Consider the following 9,029-nt stretch of genomic DNA (forward strand, 5'->3'; position numbering starts at 1 on the left):
TATTATAAATTATGTGTATTAGAACGGAGAGAGAAAGAAAATAATAATAAAAAATATATAAGATTTGAGAGTATTATAGTCATTTGATATTTATAGTTAATGGTGTTAACGGTTACACTTTAATCTAAAATCATATGCGAGCTTTCTGACTATATTTAAACGATAAGGAGAGTAAAGTGTTCTAACTTCAAATCACAATAGAGTATAATAAGTTTAACCTTTTATTAAATAATTAATATTTTTAAAAGTGTGTAGTAATTATTTACTTTTTTAATATTAGCGCCTTTTATTGTATTAAATTCATTAGCTAACTGATGAATATTTAAAAATATATAAATACATATATTTGTACACGGTATACATTAGTAGGGGCTAGTTGTTTAAAAGTGAACAATTATGAAAATTTTGGTACACAGTCGATTGAGTGAGGATCCTCTCTTTGCTGCTTCTGTCCTTGCGCCCGTCCTTGCAGGCCTTCGGGTCTATTTTTAGGTCCAATTTTGATAATCCGAACCGTTCATATTTTATAATTTATTCAGTATATCATACTTGTAAAAAATCAAGTTGATCAGATATCAGAAAGCATGTGTTCGGAAAACTGTTTATTAAATTCTTTAAAAAATAATGTTTAGTTCAATTTTTCAAACACATACTTTCTGATATCCGATCAACTTGATTTTTTACAGGTATGATATACTGAATAAATCATAAAATATGACGGTTCGGATTATCAAAATTGAGCCTAAAAGTAGACCCGAAGCCCTGCAAGGACGGACGCAAGTACGGACTTGCAAGGAGAGACTCTTAACTCCAGTCGATTGCCCAGACTATTTTGTGGCGAGAGTCTAAATTACAACAATGATTCATCTCATTAAAAATATCACCACTAATAGCACTAATGCATTAAAAAAATAAAAAAAATAAAAAACATAACTCTAAAATCAAAACAACACATCATTAATGGCGGGATCCACTGCCAACCTAATTAGTGGGAGCACCAAGTATTTTTCTTTTGATATACCTGAAAGATAGAGGAGTAAGATGGTGAGGAAAGCAAGAGAAGAGACGAGAGTAGCGAGAACCGCCGTTCAGGAGATCTAGGCGGCGGAGATAGAGATCTGGCCGGTGCAAATCTAAGAGTGGAAATGTCAACTTCGTTGCATTCTTCGTCGTCCTCAGCTCTCTCGATCGTCTGGCGGCGCTTCACCGTCCATGGCCAGATCGCTCTGCCATCGTCATTGCTCCGAAGCCCTCCTGTGTCATACCAGGTCCCCAATAGCCGGTGATCTTCTTGCAGAGGAACAACGCTGAGAGCTGTCGTACATTGGGGGTCTTAGCGGTGCGGATGTGGTGGACTAGGGCTGAAATCACCCGCGGATCCTTGGAAAGGCGCTTAATCTGGTCCTCTGTTTGCCTCCGAGTATCGTTGTCAGGCATCAAGAAGTGAATCAATAGCAACTCCAGAGACTGCGCCATACTTTCTATCTTCTCTTCTCTCTCTCTCTCTCTCTCTCTCTCTCTCTCTCTCTCTCTCTTTGTGTATTGAATTCTGATTTTGGAATTGGAATTTACAGGTAATTTGAACAACCAAGATCTGTAGGAGCCAACAATGGAGCCAAGATTTGCAAGTGAGATGACAACTTTGGTGGATCTGCTCGCACTATAGTCTTTAGCGACTAAATTTTTTAGTCGGGAAATTAGTAGCTGAAGAATAGTCGGGAAAGTTAATTGGCGACTAAACTTAATTTAGTCGCCAAATGTATTCATTTGCCAACTAAATATTTATTGCCAATAGGTTGGAAAATTAATTAAACAATACATTTTTGCGGACCATTTTTTTTGTCGCCAAAAGCCAATTACTTAGTCGCGGGAAAAATTTTAGTAACTAAATTTTTTAGTCGCCTAAAGTCAATCTTTTTTTGCTACTAAAATTTTAGTCGGCAAATACTATTTCTTTTGGCTACTAAAAATTTAGTTACCTAAACTTCCACATTTTTGGCTACTAAAAATTTAGTCGCCTAAACTCGCACATTTTTTGCTACTAAATTTTTAGTCGCCAAAGGTATTTTTATTCTTTCACTTTTGTTTTTAGCTACAAAATATTTTAGTCACCAAATGTTTGATTTTCTTTTGGCTACAAAACTTTTAGTAGCCAAAGATTTGATTTTCTTTTGGGTACAAAACATTTAGTAGCCAAATGGTTGTTTTTCTTTTGCCTACAAAAAATTTAGTAGCCAAATATTTGATTTTCTTTTGACTACAAAACTTTTAGTAGCCAAATGTTTGTTTTTTTTTTTTTTTTTTTTCCTTTTTATTGGCTACAAAACGTTTAGCCGGCAAAAACATGATATTATGTTTTATTACAAATATTATAATTTGTCCATAACGTGTCTGTATTCCATGCAACCTGTAATACGTATACAAATAAAATGATACATAAACTATCAATCATTCCACAATCTGCATCCGTATACAAAAAATAAATTATTTTAACTGTCCAAGTACATACAAACCAACTATTGTCCAAACTAAAATAATAATTTCATACAACATAGAGAATCATACAAAAAGTAAAGCCCTCCATATACAAAAATTACATTTACTATACCATGTGAAATTACCATTTGACATGGTACAAATTACCACCGTAATCTGTACCACGACAAAAGGTGATGTATGTACCAAGCCAAAAATACATCTATGTACCACGAAAAAAAATCATATATCTGTACGGCGTCAAAAGGTGATCTATCTACCATGCCAGTAATTAGTTGTTCGCTGCCAAAAGTTTTATGTATCAGTAATAGTTAACTGCACAAAAGTCAGAGACGACAAAAGTATTATATTACTTCTATACCAAAGTACAATTTCTTCTCCATACACCAAAATATCTCTGCAAGTCCACGCAACAAAGTCATCTACAAAAAACCAAAAAAAAAACATTAGAATTGGACCAAAAAATGCCCAACTTCATGAATGAATTTGGGAACAAGTGACAAATAAAAATAAGTGAGAAGCAACTTTCCATGATGAATCAATTATCATTCATTGTACAGTCTTTCTAAAGTCTTTTGTTATAAGGAACATTGTTAAATGCAGAACAATCATTACTAAATCTTTCATTAGTAACATAAAGCTAATGTAACAATCTTCTATTTGTATGCAACATGTATCGAAATTATGTGGCTAAACCAATATCAAAGCCCAATGTGAATAGAAAGTATTCTTTTTACCAACTTCCTCATTATTTGTTTGCAAAAGGCACTTGAATAATTAGCTTGGATATAAAACCATCGATGCTTATTAATGTATGTCAGTGCTTATTAATCGGCTCTAAAGCTCAACATATGGGTCTGAATAACATTCCGTCACTTGTAACAAGTCATATTTGGCATGGGGAAGCTGTTTGTGTCGGCCACACGGCGGTTCAAGGGATGTTTTGAATTTTCTCCCTCCAAACACCGTTTTTCGACTAAGCATTGGCATATTCGTATCTAAATCCCAACCTACGGGTCCGAATAACATTCCGTCAGTTGTCACAAGGCACATTTGGCATGGGAAAGCTGTTCGTGTCGACCACACGGCGGTGCAAGGGCTGTTTTGAATTTTCGCCCCCGAAACGCCCTTTTTCGACGAAATTTTGGATGTATTCGTCTCTAAATCCCAACCTATGGGTCCGAATAACATTCTGGTAGTTGTCACAAGTCCTATTTGCCATGGGGAAGCTGTTCGTGTCGGCCACACGGCGGTTCGAGGGCTGTTTTGAATTTTCACTCCCGAAACGCCCTTTTTCAACTAAGTTTTGGGCATATTCGTCTCTAAATTCCAACCTACGGGTCCGAATAACATTCCATCAGTTGTCATAAGTCATATTTGGCATGGGGAAGCTGTTCGTGTCGGCCACACGTCGGTTCGGGGGCTGTTTTGAATTTTTGCCCCCAAAACGCTCTTTTTCGACTAAGTTTTGGGCGTATTCGTCTCTAAGTCCCAACCTACGGGTCCGAATAACATTCCGTCAGTTGTCACAAGTCCTATTTGGCATGAGGAAACTGTTCGTGTCGGCCACACGGCGGTTCAATGGCTGTTTTGAATTTTCGCCCTCGAAACGCCCTTTTTCGATTAAGTTTTGGGCGTATTCGTCTCTAAATCCCAACTTACGGGTCCGAATAACATTCCGTCGAATGTCACAAGTCATATTTGGCATGAGGAAGCTGTTCGTGTCGGCCACACGGTGGTTCGGGGGCTGCTTTGAATTTTTGCCCCCGAAACGCCCTTTGTCGACTAAGTTTTAGGCGTATTCGTCTCCAAATCCCAACCTACGGGTCCGAATAACATTCCGTCAAATGTCACAAGTCACTTTTGGTGACTAAAAATGTTTTAGTCACCAAAATTAGTCGGCAAAGGTGCAAATTCTTGTAGTGATTCCTAGTATTACTCAAATCAATACTTAGGAATATAACATTACTAACTAAACCATAGGTACATATGATGTCAATTTTTTAAGTGATAAACAACTTGTGTGCATTTCAAACAGGTAACTAGTTGGAAATTTTACAATACTAGACTTTGGATATCAATCAAACAAAAGGCACAAATAAAGTCCCAGTTGAGATTCAAGAAAATACCACTAAACCCAAAACTACTTTAGGTCATCATAAAAAGATCAAATATAGAAAGCTTGAAGAATGTCAATCATAGGTCATCATTCTATAGCTCCATTAAAGTCCATACTCTATTCTTTTTTGTCTGTCAAATTTGGCATAGTTAACACTTCTATAGATTCTCAATCAAATCAAAAGCCCAAGAACATTCCATGGACAAGAAAATAGTGAGGAAATAAAAAATAAAAATTGCTCGTCTTTTGAGGTTCAAGGTGAAACTAAATCAAAAAAATTGAAGATAATTTGCTAGAGGAAAATCAAAAAAATTGACAAGGTTGAGCTAGTTTATGCGTAAAGGAAGTATACTAAACTAATAATATTACTTGGTATATGTAAGACGATAACTACAAGCACTTAGTAACTTGAGAGATTAGTTGGGAAAAGCAACTGAGATTAGTAGAGGTGAAGGTATGGACATCCTTGTGGGGTAAAAGGAAAGTATGCTAAACTAAGATTAGAGGATGATGATAAAAGATCAAATAAGAACCAGCTAGTTAGTCCAACCATATGCAGTGAAGGTTGAAACCATCATCAATATTCCAAGTGCCCTATGTAATTCCTACCCTAAATCTTGCTTTTTATCTTGTAATTTAAGTGCTACATATTTTTAAACACTATCTATAGACTTAAAAGTATATTTATTTTATACTTCAGAATTTTGTTTAATAGCTATTAAAAGCCATTATTAAAAGAAAAATGTTTCAGAGAAAAGAAAGAGCATGGAGTTTATAGCCAATTATCTAAATAAGAAAGAGGAGAGTTTTATAGCCAATTATCTGAATAAGAAAGAGGAGAAGCACAATCATCCATCCTAGTGTCACCAAAGATCAAATTGTATGTGTCACCATTTATTTTATTGCTATCAACATAAAATTCCCAAGGAATATTTTAAATTTTGAAACTCATTGAAAAGCACAAGCATCTATCCTAGTGAATCCAACATACATTAGCAATGAAATAGTGACGAAGAATAATTTCATATGCAAAATTCCTCGAGTGTCATATCTCACCTTTATTTTCAAGGTCTTTCCCTCCAAGGTAACCTTTCTTTCGAAGTACGACCAGGATCAACACAAGGAATAGACATGAACCAACCACAATGCCAACAATAGCTCCAACTGATAGTCCAGTATGAGGATCAAAATCTACAAGAAAGGGAAAGATCAGTCTCTTGAAACATTAATCATGAAACAAACAACCAACTTGAAACATTAGTAGCAAAAGAGGTAACTATTTGAAATTAGTTGCTTACATATAATTTAGATTATAAGTCTGAAGTGTTCCCAGAATTTGACCAGTCAACATGTTGAAGCTCAGGTCTCTGCAAGCACATACTACCAAAATCATATAAAACTACCTAACAGAATTGGGGGAAAATAAACCGAAAGATGACTTTAATGTGATCTAATTTACATCCACTTTGCTCCCTAATAATTTCTAGGACTCAAGCAGATCCTAGACAGCAAATCTTAAACAAAGTTTGTTTCATAAAATCCGAAGAATAATTTTGGTATGCACAAAAGGGGTAAGAGGTATAGATGAATAACAGTAGACATTGAACATATATGAAATTTAAAAGTCTGATTCATCTCCATGATTAGTAAATGGCTAGCTGATTCATTGAAGTATCAAGGTGGTTATAGAGTTATTAGTTTTCTTAAAAAACAGAAAATAAAACTAACATAACAAACAAGGCGTCAAGTCTTTCCATTTTAAACTACAATCTTCAGATCTAATATAGCATGTCAAATTAAATAAATAGCAAAACTACGTAATTCAAGAATAAGAACACAAATAAAGCATTTCTATGTTTACAGATATCAAATCAATATTAACTTAAAATCAAGAGACCATGAATCTCTGTAAGAAAGCCAATTAGAATGAACTTACAAAATTTTGAGATCAGACAATTCACCAATGTAATCTGGGATTGGGCCAGTAATTAAGCAATTTCTGAGTATCCTATGTACCAAAAATAAAACAAACAAATCGGTTAGGTAACCATACCACAAATTGATGACACAAGATTGCACTCTTCCCATGAATTACATCTGGATTCAACTTACAGTGTGTTCAACATTTTCAGCTCCTGCAGATCAGGGAATTTCATACTTGATCCATTCAAATCAGATATCCTCCTGGAAAATCAAGATGCAACAGATCAGGTTGCTTCATCTTTCTACATTCTCAAATCTATAAGCATAAAAAATCCTTGAATTTCCTCTTGGTTGAAACAAAGAGCTAAATAGGTTAACGTAGTTTGGAATGTAATTAAATAAGTCCTCACAATTCAGTTAAGTCTTTCAGTTGGGCAATGGTCGAAGGAATAGGGCCATCCATAGATGTGCCTTGCATGTCCCTGAAACATATTCAAATTAAACATTCATTTGAGATGCTCTTAAGTTAAAAATTTATAATAAAAAACTAACAATAATAATTTGTTGGAATGAATGATATACTCACAATTTCACAACTTTTGTCCAATTCCCGATCAGATCAGGTATCTTCCCAAATAGTGCATTCTCGTCAATCCTACTGCAATCAATGAATGAAATTTCAGAATTATTGAGGATCAAGACTAGTAAATGTCCAAAGAATTAGCCTATACAAATATACATTGGACAATATGGCAATTAAACTGTTAGACCTATCATAAAACATACCTCTTCTTCTATTCAACAACGAAAAAAAATCAGCCTATACAAATATACATGTCCATATTAACAACAGGAAAAAAAAAATTTAGAGTCTAAATCAGCATATACCTGCAAAATCAATTAGAAAAGGGAATTGAAAACACTTCTTTCAAACTAATAACACTTGAAGCCAAAATGACAATAATTTCCATCAAAAATCCCCCAAATCAATCCAAAATAATCAAATCCAACAATGAGAATAGCTTGTCTAATTTAGCCCTAGCACACTTTCATTCTAATCACACAAAAAATAATTCAATTTTGATTTTAAATCAGCATGTACCTGGTAATCAACAGTTGGATAAAGGTAACCAAAAGCGTTTCCTCTAGGTTTCCAACAACCAAATCAAACAACAATCATATGCCCAATTACACACATATACAGACTTCAAATTTCCATTTCTGCTATTAGGGTTTAGAAATCCAACAATCAGATACCCAATTACACACACACACACGTACATATAGAAATCATTGAAGCTTTACACACACACACACACACACACACACATATATATATATATATATATAACTTTGAACATAGATCATGAACCAACAAAAGTCGAACACATAGAGAAGTAAAAGGTGGGGAGATTGTCATCGATCTGGTGAGGAAAAGAGAAGTTGAGGAGAGAAAAAAATATAGAGAGAAGTAAGCCGCCAAAAGCGAATCAATGGGAGGCAAGGTGAGGCAATGGTGAGCTGCGGTGGCAATGTTCGACAGTGGAAGATTGACGGAAACTGTGGTCGTCTTTGATGGCGAGATGAGGGGCGGTGGTGATTGATTCTCTATGAGAGAGAGAGAGAGAGAGAGAGAGATAGAATAGAACCGTGTGAAGACTTGGGCAAAAATTTAGGCGCCAATACGAAATATTTCCCACTAATTTTGTATACACATTTGGCGGCGAAATTTTAGTCGGGAAATATTAACAAATGACGACTAAAATTATTTTAGTAGCCAAAACATGAACTAATGCCGACCAAAAAAAATTTAGTCGCCTATTGTTACACTTTTGGCGACTAAATTTGTTTTAGTCACCAAATTTAGTGCCAAAAATGTAAATTCTTTGAAAATTTTAATTACAATTGGCGACTAAACATTTTAGTCGGAAAAAGTCAGCTAAAGGCGACTAAAATAATTTTTTGTCGCTGAAAAAAGTCAATATACAGCGACTAATTTTTTTTTGTCGCCAATTTTGGCATTTTTAGCGACTAAAATTTTTTTTAGTCGCCAATAATGAATATACACCGACTAAAAAAAATTAGTAGCTAAATATTTTACTTTTGGCGACTAAAAAAATGTTAGTCAGCAATTTTGGTCGCCAAAAGTGCATTTTGTTGTAGTGTTGGTATTGAAGATATGTAGGTTTTGTTCATAAGTATTGAGAGAAGAACTAGAGATTTGGTTGAGGAGAGAGAAAGACCTGTTCATTTTTTTTGTTCTTTTTTTCTTGGCTCAGATTTGTGGTTGAACAAAGAATCCTTTCTCATCTCTCTAATTTTTTCTATCTGAACTTTGTTTTTTTCTTGGCTCAGATTTGTTGTTGTTGTTATGGAAACAGATTGTTATAAATAAGATAATGGTTGGTTTGGTTTGGCTTGGGTTGGCTCGGTATTGAAACAGACAAGGGTTTGTGTGGCTCAACAGATAGGATTTTGTTTAGCTTCATAT

The 9,029-nt window shown here is 34.8% G+C and overlaps 1 long non-coding RNA gene across 1 annotated transcript; it reads right to left on the minus strand.

Annotated features, from left to right (window-relative positions):
• Window positions 1-2,462: 2,462 nt before the first annotated feature.
• LOC145821119 (uncharacterized) lies at window positions 2,463-7,768 on the minus strand. Its single transcript, XR_014363159.1, has 4 exons — window positions 7,125-7,768; window positions 5,914-7,020; window positions 5,672-5,806; window positions 2,463-2,918 (listed from the first exon to the last, which is right to left on the minus strand). It is a non-coding gene; the product is annotated as an uncharacterized LOC145821119 (long non-coding RNA).
• Window positions 7,769-9,029: the final 1,261 nt, after the last annotated feature.

Source organism: Camellia sinensis, chromosome 3 (assembly GCF_055761805.1).
Source record: "Camellia sinensis isolate YWXY chromosome 3, ASM5576180v1, whole genome shotgun sequence".
Taxonomy (NCBI): Eukaryota; Viridiplantae; Streptophyta; class Magnoliopsida; order Ericales; family Theaceae; genus Camellia; species Camellia sinensis.